We start from the raw sequence: 19155 nt of genomic DNA, 5'->3' as shown, positions 1-19155 counted from the left end.
ATAAAATTTATGAAGCTGTTACCTTTGGCACGGAACGGACAGGGATAACAATAAAAGCATCATATAATTTGAAAATATATTAGCTTGTCTCTCTTTGCCTGTGTCTGCTCAGTTCCTAACTTAGAGGCATTCCAAAGAGGCTTTCAGATCTAGACAGACACCCCATGACTTCTGCTTTTTTCCTGCCTCTGACTTTCTCTGAAATCCTGGCTTGTAATCTGCTATCCTCCTACAGTTCCTTATGGCACTGTCTTAGTACTATCCAAAAATACATGTGTTCCATAAAGAAACCACCAATTTGCTTGGAACCGATATCGGCATCCTGGGTCTTGCTAGGTTGTACCTTCAACTTGTTAATTTCCTTCCAGAACAGTTCTTTTCCGATGTAATCATCTAGGTTTGATGACCCATTTGGACAGCCACTTTAACTCAAACTGTGTCAAATTACAGAGTTCAGGTAGAACTGAACCTCTAGGTAATATGGTCATCTTGGTTTTTGTTGTTGCTGTTTTTTGTGGGTTTCTTTGTTTGTTTTTCCTGTTTATGAATTGTTACACATGGATTCTTGTTTGCTTAAAACACCCAAAGAAAACATAAGAAAATTACTTCACAGATATACTAAGGTGTGTTTTGGAGTCAATCTAATATACAGAATTAACAAATTCTTTCCCTGCCTACCCAGTTTTAGCAGTATTCAGAGCTGTGTAGCATATTCGAAGTCACAGTTGCATTGTTTGTACATAACACATTTCCTGTTGCCAGTGTTGTATAATCTGGGGTGATATTGACCCAAGATGAACAGAAATTTAATTTGAAGTTACAGAGGAGTTTTAAATTTTTTTTCATGTTTCCTCCAGTTTCAGACACTATTCTCCTTTTCCTTTGGTGTTGTGCATGCAGACAAGCACAGTAATACTCCTGTTACATAACTGTTCAGAAATGCTCCCATTTCACGGGAGAGATGCCTCTCTTTCACACACCTTATGCAAACAAGATATAAATTGCTGCACAAGTGAGGACACGCAACATCATGCTTGAAAAGTCTATTCAGGTGAAATTGTCATGGCCCTTCCCTGCGACAGAGAGTGAAACCCTCCCTTTGGCTTGTTTTCCTCCCTTTCTGGGTCTGACAAAACACTGCTTCTTCATCACTAATGGGGAAGAGCTGTGCAATGAAAAACAATATGTCCTTCACATTCAAGGTTGGCTTGACCCCTGCTGAGTGTATTCTTATGCAGCAGATTCGATGCTGCCTGAACAGCTTTTAACGCGGTAACTCAAATGACATGGGTTGCACAAATAAGCATATGGGTTAGCTTAAGCTCTTGTAAACCTTTATCATCACCTTCACCTTTGCTGCAATCTGAATGCAACTGTAGAAGAGCAAACTGCTCAGCAAGCAATAGGATGAATGAAACATGGTCGATGCTTGATTTTGATGTTTAAAAAGACATGTATTCTTCCAGCTGGAGGTTTCACACAGCTGCAACACATAAGCAGTTTGTCTCAATTGCAGATCTGTAGTCAAATCGTAGGTTTTTTTTTTCCTCAGCTGGGGTTTCTGTCTTCTCATTGACACATTCACAAGGCCTTTGAGAAATTAGCAACAGAAAGACCTCTGCTGACAGGTAATTTTGTGAAAAAGTTACTGGGATAGAGGGGGAGGCAGATAATATGATTATGTTTTGACAAGAGACGGGACTGTGATAATTCCAGGACATCTTCCTTTAGTTAATACCTAAATTATAAGAACTGAAACCACATTGTATTCCAGGATTTTTGGACTGTAACTTTTAATTACAACTTGATAAGTACTGTTCTCCAGGACAGCACTAGAGTGACAAAAAAGTCGTCTGAGCCATTAATGGACTTCTAAACTATGAGTAGTAGCTCAGGCTAGATTCCTGTCAATGAACACACAAATTGAGAGAGAAGCCGTCTTCATTAGTGGTTCAGTATTTTTAGTAGCTCATTATTCCTAAATTCTCTGAGTTAATTATTCTAAGGAAGTATCTCTATGCGGCAGAAGATATACTGATGCTTTCTGACTTGTATTAAGCCAACTTTACGTTAAATTTAAATATATTTACAATACCTTTCTTGAAAGAAAAGAGGATGTGCACTGAAGTAAGAAAGGCAAGACACTGACAGCGGCACTTCCCTTTTCCTTTGCTGTTGCCCCTCTCCCTGTCTAACTGGTACTTTTCCTGTAACGCTTCTCACTGCAGGGCAGCTTAGGAGTGCTTTGGCAGGGAAGAGTCTGCTTATTCTCCCTGGAGACTGCACAGAGATCATAAATCCTTTTGGAGTTCTTAACCCTTATACGTAACTGACAGCTTTAATCTTCTGCATTACTGAATTCAAGGAAGAGGCAGTGCCAGCACGCGGAAAGAAGGCACACGTGTTCAAATTACTGGATAGCCGGTTACACACTTTCTCATGTTGTTATTTAATGGATTTTGCAAGCAGAATCTGTTGTGCACTGGAAGTGCTTTGTCTGAGACACACCAGAGTTGTAATTAATACTTATGATAGAAATAGGTCACTGAAGTTCGTTTTCTTAAGGAATTCCTTGTTTCAATCATATTAGTGACTCCTGCCCACTTTTCCCTAAAATTATAATTCATGTTATACTCCTTCCCCTCTACATTTTCCTCTTGGTATAACTAGCACTTCTTTCATGCCTTCTACTGTTAGAGTAAGAAGGAACCAGTTGCCAATACTAATTATTATGTCAAGGTGATGTGTGAATGCTGATGATCTTCTTGTAGAAAAAAGAGGACATTATGACCTGTTAAGCCAATCAACCCAACTGTTTAGATGATAGAACATTCTGTTCAAATTTTTTTTTCCAGCTGGCTAAATAAAATGAAGAGAGAAACCTGGCCTTACATACCTTACTTCTCACTTATCTTTAGACCAGTATAATTATGATACTGTTCCAATAATGTTTTTCATTGATACAGCACTTCTCCATATATATTTTGAAGCCTTTTAATGCAGGAGGAAACATTTATCATGCATATAAAAGAAAGAAAATAAAGAGGTGTTCCAAGTGATATTATTATTACAGTTAGGGAGAATGTTGTTGTCTTGTGTCTTCTTGTTCCAAGACCCCAAGGCTGCAAGAAGCATTTGTTAAGATACTGTAATGCTGCTGTTAAATGCTTGGGGTTTTTCCATGGTTTTATCATACTTGGCTTTAGTGTTTGTGTGACTCTGTGTTTCTGAAGATGATAGAGCATTGTCTCTTTTTTAGTTTGCAGAGGGTTTTTGCCTCTTTTATACAAGGATTGCTTTCACAGCACTGATTGCTTAAGACAAGAGCTATCTAAATGTGTTTGAATGTATGCAATTATCAGAGGCATGTTTTGCAACTTTCTGTCATACTCCAATAAATATACAGCAATTAAAAGAGAGATTATGAGAATCTAGTAGGCGGGCAAACAATGTTTGCCAGCATAATTTTTTAAAGTATCCAGCAGTTCATAAGTTGCTATGGGGCTCCATTGTCAGAATCAGAAACAACACATGAAAACTGGTAAAGCAGTGATAAAGTTAGATGTGACAATTTTACCAAGGTCCAGCTATTTCATTTGAACACAGGATGCCCTTTGATTATCAACAAAACAAATCCAGACATCATGACATTTAAACATCTCAGTTTCCTTGAGTGACAAACTAGAAAGGCAATCGGTAGTACCCAATGAGGGAACAATAAGTGTTATAGTTATAAAGCTCACCCTCTTAGGTACTATACAGACCAGCTAACTATCAGATGATTTCAGGTGAAGAGTTTATAATCTATGATATGCACAGGGAGAACATATAAATAAAACCTTTATTCCTGATTCTACAAAAATTGACTAAAGTAACTTTCCCAATTACAGTAAATATATAGCAGAGAAGGGGGTTCTCCAGCTTGATCCAAAAAGATAAATTATGCTTTTTTAGTATGATTCAACATCTGCTACAGCTGTAAGTCATTTATACCTAATGTCCTTAGGGTTCTCAGAGTTTGGCTTGATTCTGTATAACTGTCCCCACTTTTAATGGGGAGTTACTGATGGGAAATTGCCAAGTAGGTCCAGTTGTAGCTCAGTGCACATCTGGGTTGTATTGAATACTTTGATAATATTTCAATCCTATTCACTTAGGACCTACAACAGAAATTTAATTCCAGTCTACAGAAACACAAGTTACGCACCACGTATCAGAATAGCAGTGATTTGCTATTAATTTCTTATTTTCCTCAGTAGTTTATATGTTACTATGAGGATGCCTTCTAGCTGATTTGAGGATTTTAAGTTCTTACTAGAAAAATAGTAGGAAATAGCATATTCTTTGCCATGTATAGTTAGGCTCTTGCAATATGGAGACAACAGGATATCAAACTAACTACAGAAAATGGATAGGATTTTAAAGATATATGTTTATAAAGGACAGATTTTTCCTGGTTGTATGTGGGAGGTTTTGGATATTATCCAGGATGATTCAGTTTATCTGGTCTTTATGAGTCTGTGACAACTGAAGTGACGTAGATATGAATTACAATCATAACAAGCCAATGCTGCTTTTTAAGGTCTTCAATGTGCCTTACAACATTTACTTTCCCTTAAGCAGTATAAGTGTGATTAAGGTACTATTTCTTGTTGTGTCAAACAGCTTACTGATATGACAGTCTTGTGTAAGAAACCTTATTTTCTCATTGACAACAGCAATGCAAGAATTTAAATCAATCCTAGTTCTTGTCCCAGAATCCTAGTACCACAGTTTATTGAGCTTTCTAAAAGTGCATAGTTTGCACTTTGCTCATAGAGACCTTTTTTAAAAAAGCTCTTCAGTAAATGCCTCTTCATCCATATAACCAGAATGAGACGGAAAAAAAAAAAAAATCTGAGAAGTATTCCACCTCACATACATCGATTAAGTTGTTCCAGAAAAACTCAAGAACAAGTAGTAATATTGCTTATGGTTCTCAACCTTGACCCATGGTAAGTTCTGTGAACAAAAATGTAAATCCACAGTGTTAATAATTCCAGGATCCATAACTTGGTGTTATGAGATAAAATTCTATAAAATGTTCTTAGGCTTCTGTACCATGGTACAAACACTGACATCGTGGAAGAGCTATTTCTTTAACATCATCTTGCAGATAATTACCCTATCTGAACAATGACCATAAAAAAACAAATGTCTTCAGATCACTTTATTAAGCAGTGAGCCTGATGGAGTTAAAGGGTTTGGAATTTGGTTCCTGAAATTACAATGTAAGGAAAGAATTTTCAGACACTGGAGTTAAATACTCAATTCCCACTCAGCCTTTTAAGATATTACCAAAATCCCTGTCAAAGGGGCTTAGATTGAAAAGTGGGTTCCTTCATAATTATCATAAGTCTCACAGATCAAACAGACCATGGAAGGGTGTGTCTATGAAACTGCAAAACTATTTTATGAAGCAAATGTTGAAACAAGGTGGCCTCATCTGTGCTGATGCAGAAAGAGCTATGTTTCAGGCCCAATCTGTAATAAACACTCATGTGGAATTGAGGTAGATAGTCTTTGAAACACACAATTCAGTCTCACCCTTCCTCCCTCCACTCTGTTTCAGGCAGGGATGTTTCTGCTTTAGTCCCTGAGTTGGACTGAAACCGCAGTTTGTTTGGGGAGGTTTTGCCTTTAAACCTTTCAGTCCTTCCCCAGCTCCCTTGCCTCCTTTTCAATGTCCCCTTGGTAACAAAATGAGAAGTTTGAAAGGCCAGTGACTGACAGTTTCTGAAACAGGTAGCGTTTGTGATGAAGGCTTGGTACTTTGTTTTCTCTCTGATATGCCACGTAACAGCAGCCAGTAACATGCCTTGAGTCAGACACTCAACTGCTCTTAATATTGGAGATAAAAAAATAATTCTGTGATGTTCTTTAGCATGTAAGGACTTCAAAGGAATCTAAAAGAAATGTGAAACTGTTCAGCACATGTGAAATGTGAATTTAAGACATCAGATGGGCTTTTCAGTAAGTTCATTAAGATGTTAACAGAGTAGTGCTATTTATCTTTTCAACACTCTGCATATTCTGAACATCAGGAATCCAGCTCCCTGTTAGAGAAAACACATTTTTAACCATGTGTTCATTCAAGCTATCAAATAAAGTGAAGTAAAATACATTTTCCAACTCTGAAAATGGCAAGCTGTGTAGAATACTATAGAAATGGCAGCCTTTGTAGAGGAATTTTAAATACTTTAGAAAGTATATCGTGATTATATTTACTCTTCTAAGTTTTACTCTTGACACAAAAAAACAGCACAGAAAGTACACTAGACTTGCAGAGTGACTGGGGAAATAACCTTACTGCAATGCTTACATTTTTAAGGTAGTGGTAGTACTTGGGATCCACTGTATACCATACCCATCACAGGGTGAAGAAAGATCTGACAGATGTAGGCTGTTGCTCATCTTCAAGGGAAACTGTACTTTAACCCACCCTTGCACCAAGAGGGGACATCCTGGGGGAGCCTGCAGGCCTCTCCACCATCATTTGAAGCCACTGCCAGAATAAACTACATAACATTTCTGTTGCCAAATTTATGCCAATTAGGAAGGCAGTAGCTGCTACATAGGTGATTTGCACAGTGACGCCGGCATATTTCCTGAATGGTGATTATCAACAATTTCCATCTTTATTTCAGAATTTTTTTTCTCCTTACAGAGAACAGATTTAGAAGAAAAGCACTGAAAACAGAAATAAAACCACAAGGCAATTAAGTTTTTGATACAAAAGAGGTAAGAAAAGAAAAGCAAACCCAAGGAACTCATTAAAACAAAAGACAGTGTGGTATTGTAGACTGTAGCTTTGGAGCATCCCATACACACCACACTTCCACAATAACAGCCGACTTGGCAGGTGCCCCTACCAGTGTTATCACTGTGTTTAGGGACATCACCAAAGAGCCTTTCTCTTTGTAAATGAGGGCAACATTTAGTCTGAGTTGAGCGTCTCAGGATTTTGCAGAGTTCATACTTATGTTACACGCTAGAAACTCCACACCTCCTGTAACCAGAGTGGTAAAAAAACCAAACAAGCCCAACCAACCAACCAAAAAAAAAAAGAAAGAAAAAAATACAAACCAAAAAACAAAAACAATCAACCACAACCAAAACCCAAACAAACAAACAAAAAACAGACAGAGAAGGGTTTTTTTGCAAAAACATTTTCTCATTTTCATTCCAGAACACTATGATTATTTCAGTGCAAATTAAGTTGTTGTTGATTATTTTTTCTTTCTCTTTTGCAACTGAGTGTGTCAGAAAAGGAAACTCTCAAGCTATAAAAAATGTGAAAATTGGAGGAAAAAATACAATTAATTGCTTTTTCTTTCACTGGACATCTCTCACTTTGAAAAAGATTCAGATGGAAACAGGAGAAAATAAGCCCTGAATACTAGATTACATTGTCTTCAATTGGGGAAAAAGAATAATGGGATGAGACAGAAGGAAGAAAAGAGAGAAGAAAAATATATCTGGGAACTCATTTCCAGTTAGTTTTTGAAAAAATTCCCATTTGCCAAAGAAAGTGTTGTTGTCAAATTGTCTGTGTTCCCTAAAACTACCAAATCCACATCTCCTCACTTCTTCCCCTGGGTTTGACCACCTTGCCTGTCAGTTTATCACAATAGCACATATTCTAAAACCAACCAAACACCTGGCCCATCACATTCATTTCAGGCTACATAAAAGAGTGGTCAGATTGAATGTCAGCTGTGATTCGGGGCGTTCAAGTATGTCCTTCTTTCCCTTTCTGCAGAACACCAGCAGGACAGCTTGATTCATGGAGGGCTGTATATTAATTCTAAGTGACTGGCTTCCTGGGTATATCTCACTCAGCCGTGTGCAATCTATTGTGTTCTCTGTAATGAAACCCACAGTGATGATATTTAGAAAGTTAATATGTCCAAGCAAAGAAGCCATTGATTCCCATCCAAGAACTTAATCAACAGGACACATTTTCTTCCACTGTGATGTCTCATGAATTAATGAATGCAATTCGAGATTCTTATGTGTTGAAAATGTGCTTGATTATTTACAGGCTAAAGCCAAACACTTTCAACCAAAACAGTTGATTTGTGGTGCTAATCTGGGGCATGATTAACACAGTGCTTTGTCATTGAAAACAAATACCATTCTAGTAACATCCCATGCAGGGGGTCAAGAAGAATATCAAATTTTCTTTTTTGAGTCAAGAATATCTTAATTCCAGAAGGACAATGACTTGCAGTCCTGAGAGAAAAGGAAAGCATAATAAAACATGAAGCTCCATCTATTGTGAGTCATGGATTCTAATTATTTTGCTGTCCTAATTTAGTGGAAAATTCATGTTGTCAGACTTACTTTCTCCTTAAATAGACAAAAAGCCAAAAGACAACCTAAGGGAGTTTCACTTCTAATTTTAATAATTTTTACCAGCTGCACAGATTTGCCTGTTTTATCTTGTATGAGAAATGAAACTGCCATGCTTCAGTCAACCTGCTGCAGTAATGGGAGAGTTAACTGCTAATCCATGTAGCAGAATTCATACAGTACTACTTTTATTAACATTAGGTTTTAAACCTGCCCTCAATGTTTTCAGGCTTTTTTGTAACAAGCATAGATATGCATCTTTTAATTAGTTATCTGTAAAACTGTTTGGTTTGTTGGCAGTCGTTGCTGACAAGAGGTCTGTAACAGCTCTATAATGCAAATTATACAGTCTGAGCTTCTGTGTACGTTGTATGGGCAAAGTCTGAACAGGCAGGGTTGTTATTTATCAACAGAAAGGTGCGATAAATAAATATTAAGCTAATTGAAAGTATATAAATACATTAAAATAATCAACAGCTATCTATATAACAATTTGATGTTGCAATTTTGTATATGAATTTTCAACTTGTATTCGTGATTCTACTATTGTCTCAGCTTAAACCAGAGGTTTTTCTGTGAACAGGCTGTTTCTTGTTGTGTTTGCACAATATGTAACAGAGTAAGAATTCAGTCCTGCTTGAAATACTCAAATACTGCTATAAGTACAGAAGAATCAGGAAACTGTACTAGTGCTTATTTATATAATTAAAACTACAATATAATTCTCTCACCTCCTCCCTCCTCCTCACCATCTTTAAGCTATATACAGTTGTTCGGACTGCTATCTTAAATAGCTTTCTGGCTTTTAATTTAAACTCTTAAAACAGAACATGCCCTCTATTGAAAGGAGAAGTCTGGCACCTATAGCAATTAAGACCAAAATATGATTCTACATGAAAATTATCAAATTTCAAATAAATAAACTCTGTAGATTTGTATCCATCAACATGTAAAAAGGCAAACGAGACCTGAAAATTCGAGAGCTGAACTGGATTTGGCTGACAAGCTTCAGCCTGGTGAGAATTCAGATGGTTGCACAAATTGTCTGGAAGAGAAATATCAACAGTACCTGACCTTCCTTGGTCCTGTATCCTGAAAATTGACAGGGTGGTGAGAGCACCATATTACGAATACTCTTGAATGTGTTTGCTGATAAGCTGATTCTTTTCTTTCTTTCGCTTCTCATTAATTAATTAACAAAAACTACTGTTGTTTCAGCTACATGGCTGAAAGAAAAGCATAATACATGATATTAATTTTAGTAGGAGAGTTTGTAAAATACTTGGCTTAAGCAGGTATTTCAGAAACAAGGACTTCGCCCCCATCTAATTATTGCATTCACGCCCAGTGTACATACAAATATACATTAAATAATTTTCAGTATTTAGGGATCATATATCACAGAACTAAAGGTGCAAGTTTAAGCAAGTGTATTCAAACTCAATTATAAAAATAATGTGCCTTACTAGTAATCCATAGGCAGTCATTGAATTGTCAAATTTATCAATAATGAATAAGTAGCCTAATAGCAGAAGTAATTTGTACGTTTTATCCAAAGCTAAAGAGTCAAACATTTGAAATGTTTAGTCAACAAATAGTAATTCTGTACCAGCATACATAATGCATACATTGCATTGCTAATATCATATACTTGTGTTAGCCTTTCCAACTATAAAAAAATTTAGAGTCTTGCTGTATAACTTACTGCATGTAATTGAAGGTGGGTAACAAATCAAGCAAAATAAAATCCTGAAAAAAAACACAGTTTCATATCCATGGTACTTGAATATAACCTTGAATAATGAGATAGTATGAAATGCTAGCCAAGTCACATTTTCCCAGATGCTATGCCTTTCTTGCATTCTGGGAGCTAAACATAAAATATAGAGGATCTGATCTGCAGCAGACTTGAGAAATTACTGCTGCTGTTCAAGTCAAGGGTTTGACTTTGACTTGAACTTTACACACTAAACTTTCTGAAAAAAATGAAACAAAACAGAACAAAAACAAAACAAAACCCAAAAGACCCAAGCCCAAACAAACCCAACAAACTATTATTAAGCTGTCAATTTTGAATTAGTTTTAACATTTTCCTACCCTCCTCCCCTCCTCAAGTAGGAAAGCTACCAACTAACTTCATGTTATTAAGCAACATGTATGAACAACCAAAAGGGAGGTGATTAATGGCAACAAGTATCCAAAGATGAAATACTCATATTAAAAACTTGCAAGAGCAAATAGACACAGAACCTTTGAAGCTGATTAAATCACTTTAGAAGAAGTCCTAAAAACATGAGAGTACCAGAGAAAAATCCAGGAGGAAATTAATCTTTCTTTATGTACAATATAATTTCAGTTACAGGCAGTAAATAATGCACAAGGTCTCTCACCAAATGATAGCATAACAATACTTGCTAGTGATTCATTTTGTGATGATAACCCATTCTGGGAACTATAAAAGAAGGGACTGAACTGTTCTGATATGAAAATATTCTAAGTATTTATTTTCAGTGAATAATATTTCTAAGGGAACACAGACTATCTGAAGTATAGGTTATATACCTATAATACTCGCCTGCATTTTTTGAAAGACTGAAATAAACTAAGAAGAGTACAGAGAATCAACTAGGTAATTTTCTGTTTGTTTTGCCAAATCACCATTTGGGACCATTGCACAATGGAAGGTAGTTATTCTGTCAGAGTCAAAGCTGGAGATATTTTTAGGCAAGGGCAGCTCTGGATTTAAATATGCACCTAACTCAATTATTGATGCTGCTTTTGGGGAGTAGCAGCAAATATAATCTTAGTAATTTGACATAAGCAGGCCTCTATTTAAAAAAAAACCCAAACTTCATTACTTATTGGTGTATGCTTTTTCTTAGTATATAAGCATATATTGTTATTTAAAGTCATTTGGCCTGGCTTTTTTTACTGCTGATATATGTGTACCTGAGGGACTGCAAGTTTCCCTGAGCACCATATCTACACGTCTTTTAAACACCTCCAGGGATGGTGACTCCACCACTTCCCTGGGCAGCCTGTTCCAGTGCCTGACAACCCTTTCATTGAATAAATTTTTCCTAATATCCAGTCTAAACCTCTCCTGGTGCAACTTGAGGCCATTTCCTCTTGTCCTGTCACTTGCTACTTGGGAAAATAGACCAACACTCTCCACGCTACAACCTCCTTTCATGTAGCTGTAGACAGTGATAAGGTCTCCCCTCAGCCTCCTTTTCTCCAGGCTAAACAGCCCCAGTTCTCTCAACTGCTCCTCATCAGACTTGAGCTCCAGACCCCTCACCAGCTTTGTTGCCCTTCTCTGAACTCCCTGCAGCATGTCTTTCAGGTAGTGAGGGGCCCAAAACTGAACACAGGATTCAAGGTGCAGCCTCACCAGTGCTGAGTACAGGGCAGTGGTCAGTTCCCAAGTCCTGCTGGCAAAACTATTTCTGATACAAGCCAGTATGCTGTTGGCCTTTTTGGCCACCTGAGCACACTGCTGGGTCGTGTTCAGTTGCTGTCAGTCAACACTGCCATGTCGTTTTCCACCAGGCAGCTTTCCAGCCACTCTTTCCTGAGCCTGTAGCGCTGCCTGGGGTTGTTGTGACCCAAGTGCAGGACCTGGCATTTGGCCTTATTGAACCTCATACAGTTGGCCTCAGCCCAATGATCCAGCTGTTCAAGGTCCTTCTGTAGAGCCTTCCTACCCTCCAGCTGATCAACACTCCCACCCAACTTAATGTCATTTGCAAACTTACATCTTACAAGTTCCTCTCACTTGTTTAGCAAAACAAAAATTAATCATCAAAGGGATCCTCAGTATTTCTCTGTCCTTCATCCACCTGGAATTTCTGACTAGAAAGCAACTTTTTGCACTTGATCTTAGCAAGAGTCTCACGGACTCCTTAGTATATCTTGGATACCAAGGAGAAGGAGAGAGTTGAGAACACAGGAAGACATCCATCTCATGTACTGACACTTGTGAATGGCACGTCATCCCGAAAGAATGTGCCGTCTGATGCTATTGAAGTCTTCCTTCTCTCGACTAGAAAGCTTTTTCTTTGAAATATCTAAGTTTAAACAATGTTACTTAGTGATTTTATGCCCTGATACCTTCTTAGAGCAAATGGAAGAGTATAAAGTTGTCTTTTTTCTAGCCTGTGAACTTGTTCCTATACTTCTAACTCTTCTTATTTTCTGCATTTTATTTACCAAGGTAAAATCTAAAAATAAGTAAATATTCTTTTTGAGAACCTTTTGGACTTCTCCTAGCATATGAAACTGTAGTCACTACATACCAACTATTCTGTTGTTCGTCTTAGCATATGAAAATGCATCCTGCATAGCATATTAAAAGCTTCTGAAGCAGCTTTCAGAAACCTTTTCTGTGCAGTTCTATTGATATTTCCAAAGAATTTCAGAAGCAGAGCAAATTGCTTATTCAAGTTCTATTCAGTGTCTGCATCAAGGAGTCTTTAATGTACAGAATGAAGCTAAGCAATTTGTCTCCTTTGCCTGTTTTACCCATTGGTGCCTAGCATTAAAAATCTAAAACTAGTATGCGGCTAAGAAGGAAGTCAGGAATTTGTGATTCTAACTTCTGTTGATACATTTCTGCTTCCTTTCTCCATCTGAAAAAAAAAAAAATAGTTTCTAAGATTGCTATTTTTTCCCTGAGATTCCTGACTCATTTCCTATCTTCCTGTAAATAATTTTACTCAAGAATTTGTCATCCAGTGTTGTCCTTACCGACAAATCTTCAGTCTGTTTACATTCAGAAATACTGCAATATGCTAAGGCTTCAGAGTAAAGAGATAATTAATATCTAGAAATTATTTCTGAAATATTTTATTCCATATGCTTTTCTGAAAATGAATAATTCAGTCCTGGAAAAGTGATGTGCTTAATGTACCTTTCAGTATATAGCAAGATAGGGATTCTCTCTGCTCACTTGGTTTACTGTCAACACTGTCAGAAAGGAAATGATGGAAAACAGGAGCCTGCACTCTAAGGTTTAACTAAGGTCATGGGTGTGTTTAAGAACATGTGTTACATGACTGTTCACATGAAATGGAAGATAAGCACAGTTTAGATTATGTGTGTGTATATATCTAATTTTATTTTAAGGAAGTGGATGTTTAGAGACTAATCATATTTGATCTAGATGTAACAAGTATGTTGTTTTACACCATTTTTAAAGGAGAATGCAGAAGTATGGAAAATTGTCTGCAGAGGAATATACATGTTAGCAGTTTTTCTCTTTTGTGATAAATACCTGTCAGAACTACCATTATGTATTTTGGAAAGTTACGCAAGAACAGCAGCTTTTTGAAACAGAAATTAAATAAAATGCAAAGTATTACCTGACTGTGCTTTTGATATCTAAGTTGTCTGTTATGTTTATTAAAAACTACCCCAAAGGAGTTAGTATCTCAGCCAATATCATACCATATCATATTTACTGTCTTGGTTTCTGCCCTGTAACGAAACCTTTGCTAGAGTGCTGCAGTAATATTAATGAATATAAGGATTAAGTCACTTGAGAGCTACTTGAGGAAATAATCCCTGTTCTTATACGATGAAGCAATGTTGGATTTGCTTCAATTTACTCTTGGAAAGGGGTTTACTTCTGTTGTTGCCTGAATGGGGCTGAAAAAAAGAAGGTAGAATTGGACCAGCTGCTTGCATCCTACACTATGGTTTAACCAGAAAAATGGAAGTGGTACTTAGCACAGAGGCCTCATTAAAAATACATGACAGATTTTCTTACAGTCCAGATACTTAAAAGTTTCTTCTTTAAGTTAGAAATATCAACAAAATTAGCCAAATCAACCTTATAGTTAAAAAGAGAAGGGTGTTTGTTTTTTACACCACATCTATTTGTTGATCTTATTTGGGAAATTGCTTGTGAATGACTGATAGCAAATCCGCCCAGAATAAATCTGATAAATCTGATTAATTCAGAGGATAATACGATTTAAATAAAGCATGAATACAGATTGCCAGCAATGTCATTAGTTTTAGAAAATGTATCTCTAAAAAATGGCAAAGTTTGCAAGCATGCAGACTTAACTCACTTCCATGACTACCAGTTTATTTCAAATCATCCATATGAAGTTATGCATTCTGATATCCTTTTTAATGTTGCAGGACAAGCAGAGGTGTTACTTTGTATTTAAAGTATGGTGATAATGAAGGTCAGAGATCGGGCCTCAGAGGAGATAGAAATATCAGAATGATTCACCTGAACTAGAAAAATCCTATATTTTACATCTGCTTCAAACATGATTTAATTTCACTGATAAGCAACAGATGCCAAAACAAAAATAAGCAAAGCAAAAAAACCACCCAAACAAACAAAAACCCCAACAGCAACAACAACAAAAACAACAAAAAACCCCACAAACACAAAACCACAAACGAACAAACCAAACCAAACCAAACAAACACAAACAAACCCACCACAACAGAAAAAACCCCAACAGGCTGAGCACAGCTACAATCATAACAAACAATGACCTTGGCTTATATCTTGTAGCCATGGTAGCAACTGAAAGGACTCTTCCCACAGTGTGTTAGGAGGAGGGTTTTAATCACCATTTTCCATGACTGGGTGTCTCAACAACAGACCAAGGCTGAAAAATAGAGTTTTGTGATAAAGGAGATTACCCTGAGGCACATGACAATTTGTGATCACATCATAGGAATTTTGCTTCAGTTCTGTAGGGAATATGCCTGCTCTAGACGCTCTACTTGCAGCTACTTTTGGAATTATAAAACCACACCTATAAATGGTGGTGAGGTTTTACTATTTATATTTATACTTATATTCATATTTGGAACAGAATAATCTGTATGTGAGAAAGTTTTTCAGTGTTTCCTGTTAGTTTGAGGATTGCCAAGTCAAAGTCAAAACTCTGGAGATTGTTCTTAGTCTGATTTTTGAAAATGTCTTTGTGCCCCTTTCATTGAATGTAAAAGAGCAGTGCTTCTACTCTCTGCTCACAGGAATGTGGAAAAAAATAATTAATCCCTCTCAAAAGCAAAAAAGTTTCAGGAGGCTTTTCTGACTTTCCTTGTGGCAGGTAAAGTGAATGGCTCTCTCTTTTAAGTCAGTTAGCTGGTGCATTTTTTTCCTCATATTCTCAGGACATGCAAAAAGCACAAATACAGTGTGATCAGTTTGATTACCATGTTCATGGATGGTAAAGAAAATTTGAAAAGTGGGAAAACAGCAACTGTGAAGTGGCACAAAATTTCGACACTGTTAAATGTAGAATTCACTTCTGTTCCAAAAGATCAAAGCACTGATCTTCAGGCAAGAAAATGTTCAGGTCAATATATAGTTAGGCTACAACACTGCATATACCACGGATTAGCACAGATGCTGGCATGTGCATGTTGTGCTTCAAATACCTCAACCCTCTCCAGTCACCTTGGACACAGTTTCAGAAACCTCCTTGTCATCTTTTGCAGGGCAGCTCAGAAGCAATCTGAGATTTATGCTCACTAATTTTTGATGTGTGTGTATGGGAAGTGCTCAAGGCTTCATCATGTAAACTACATTAAGTGATTATTTTGGCAGCTGCTGCCTTGTTTAATTCAGTTCTTGGGGCCTTCCTCTTTCCACAGGATCCAGGCCACTATTTAGGCAGTCAGCTGAAGTCAGTACCAGCAATAGACAGAATTTTCTACAAACAGTTCTCTGTCACAGCCCTCTTGCTAGCTCATTGTAAAGATACTCACTTTACCTTCTTGCCAGAATAAATTAGCAGGGTCACAATAAATACCAAGTTTAATTGGAATGAATTCCACGGTAGCCTCTCAAGCTGTGGTCGTCCAGCCCGTGAGGACAGACAGGAAACTTCCAGCAACAAGCAAGGACCCAAGTTCTGGCTGCACCCTAAGTGCAAATGGGAGAAAACCCACTATGTGATATGTACAAATAAATGGCTACTTGCATGTAATAATTTAAATAATACCTAAAACTTCCAAGAACATATATGCTAAAGACATTCAATGGGCTTTACTGTGGACAGAAGCTATTACGTAACTGACAGTTCTTATCTGTGAGGCTTCTCTCACTGATTTTCCTAGGTAAGCAAGAAGCAGTCAAAGTTAGAGGGTCATTGCCATGTAACAAAATGGAGGCGAGAAATGGGGACTTCCCAGTTATCCTGAGGGATAAGGACAGCTATTGCCAAAGAAGTTAGAGTGAATCAAACCCGTACTGTTGGGAAACCCTCCTGTTTGGAAGAGTTTGATTCGTAGTATACTGTCAGTGACAGAGCTCTGCAATCACCATGCAGTGATACTTGTGGAAATGTCAAAAAAATTACAACAACAAGCAGCGTCAGTGTTGCCTTTTCAAAATCTGCAGAGAAGAAACCAAACAACGAGAGTAGTGAAGAGCGTGCCAGAAAATGGCCACCAACATTGTATACGTAAAATAAGAACAGAGGACGCTAACGTCACTTAGTAATAATATTTTCCCAGAAAAGTCACAGCCTCCAGTAACTGCCACTCCAAGGACTCCTCCAGTATATTTAATAGCCTTTGCTGGATATTTCTCCTGTTAAGTTTGTACAGTCACTTTTTGAATAAATGAAAATTTTCATCTTCCCCCAATTTTTGTGGCAAGATGTTACCTAACCTACCTCCCTTTTGTTTTAGATTAACCTACCAGATTGTAGTTCTGTTAGATGTTTCCTAATTCTGGTATTTGAAGAGGCAATCAACACTCATTGCCTACTTGCCTTTTCCCTGTCCCAAGTGATTTTTACAGAATGCTTTCTGGGTCATTTTCAGCCTTTCCAAAGTGAGGAACTCCAGTGTATGTGGTCCTGCCTCCATTTCTCTCCTGCTCATGGCTGATCTGCTTTCCTTGGGTTAAGTGAACCTTCTCCTGCCCTCTTGCATTTCAATATGGAGCACTCAGAATTATGTACGAAATTCAGCGTGTGGCAGCTGCTGGTTTCACATTGTGCCACCACAATGCTTTCTGTGAAAGCGAGGGGCAATGGGGAACTGGGGGGAGAGCAGGCTAATAATCCCGGTTGTTTATTTTTGAGCTCATAGCTATGATACTCAGTTCCTGGATTCTGACTGAGAGGTTAATGAGTGAGTAAGCAGTGACACTTGTAAACATTTGCCCTTAAAACTGGTTTTACAGCCAGTCTTGCAGAACCTGGCTAGGCAGGACTATGCATTGTCAGTGGAACAAAACTACTGTGAAAGCTAAATGGAAGGTCAGAGAATTTGGCTTCATTCCTTATTGGGAAATCCACAGCGAGTATGTAGTAACTATTGTCAGCACTTGGCAGTGGGTGGTCTCTTGAGAATGGAAGCTGCATGGAAATTCCCATGTTTTGGGCAAAGAAGGAAAAAAGGAAGAGGGACCTATTGCCCTGTAGGACATGTAGCCAAGAGGGGAGTGTCTTTACTGTCTGTTGTGTGTTATTGAACTGTATGACACTGGTGACTGAAGTGAAAACAATTTCAAGACTATTAGGGGTAGACTGGGAAATGTTCATTCCAAGTGCTGTTAATATTGCATTAGTACTTGCAGGTTTAAAAGACAAAATATAGCAAAAACCATACCTTTTTGAACTTTATGTGAGTGCAAGTTTACAGAGAGATGATCTGTTCTGTGACTTGCAAGATTATTGCAGACCCAAAAAGATGACAAGCGGGAAAGAAGTTCTCACTTGATTGAGCTATTTATTTAGTTAGCATTCTGGCATACAGTAAATAAAAATATCACACCAAAATATCAGTCTCCGCTTTTCTTCTTGCAAGAGTTAAAAAATCGAACTTAAATATCATGCTATATTCTCCATACATTGCCACACTCTTTAAATTTGAAGAAATGATTGTGTACACATTTCAATAATTTGTATTTGATAGCAATGCTTAAACACTTAGGTGTTAAATGATCTCTGCAACACACACTTTTTATATTCTATGTAATCTGCCAGAGGTTGTAGCACTCCTATCAACTTCGTTTTCCCCACTCTATAGCTTGAAATGACGCATTTGTTGTTTAGATGTGCAATAAAAGAAACGTCAGAAATAAATTAGTTTCATTGTACAGGAGGGCTTATTACTTACTGGAATGATGTCCCTGAAAGCTTTTATTGATATGTACTAAGGTGCGGATATTTAAAGGTATTAAGAGTATCTGAAGATTCCATACCCATGCAGAACTTGCAAAAAACTCTACACATCTAATTAATTTAAAGATACATGTCAGCTTTTGAAAGTCCCACTGAGGCTTCTATCCACATTTTGAGTTATTTCAATGACTTAGAACCAAAACTGTAACATCCTTAGGTGATAATTGCCTTGAAGGAAAAACAGTAATAAAGATGGCTGACACCAGCTAAAGTGCAAGTGGTTTAAGCTGCTGCATTGGCTGTTCTACTGGCAGTTCCACCAGAGATGCCTGCTTTTGCACATATGACAGTGAGGAGTCTATGCTTACAGAAAATTATTGCAAACACTCTCATCCAGAAGTGCGTGTTAGCCCCTAAACCAAGCTGGAAATCAGCAGGGAAAGAGCCTATATTCAAGGCTCTTTTTCTTGCCAGCTGTCAAACAGGTCCCTGCAAGTCATATGAAGGTCTGCTTTTCTATATTTCACATACACTGAAGCAGTTTGTATTAGAGGTCCCAGTACTGCTGGTTTTCACTTCCAGCATGCCTGTGGAAATGAGATGCTAGCTCTTATGTCAGTCTTCTCTGTGAGCTTTAATGACAGGC

General features: G+C 37.5%; 1 long non-coding RNA gene across 1 annotated transcript in view; it reads left to right on the top strand.

The window, feature by feature from the left end:
• Positions 1-1428: 1428 nt before the first annotated feature.
• The window catches only part of LOC110359038 (uncharacterized), a 34194-nt gene continuing 16467 nt past the window's right edge, over positions 1429-19155 (top strand). The window contains exons 1-2 of the long non-coding RNA XR_002413930.2: positions 1429-1628; positions 6707-6780. This is a non-coding gene — a long non-coding RNA (uncharacterized LOC110359038). The remainder of the gene's footprint in view (positions 1629-6706; positions 6781-19155) is intronic.

This window comes from Columba livia, chromosome Z (genome assembly GCF_036013475.1).
Source record: "Columba livia isolate bColLiv1 breed racing homer chromosome Z, bColLiv1.pat.W.v2, whole genome shotgun sequence".
Taxonomy (NCBI): domain Eukaryota; kingdom Metazoa; phylum Chordata; class Aves; order Columbiformes; family Columbidae; genus Columba; species Columba livia.
This window is presented reverse-complemented; position numbering and strand designations above follow the sequence as displayed.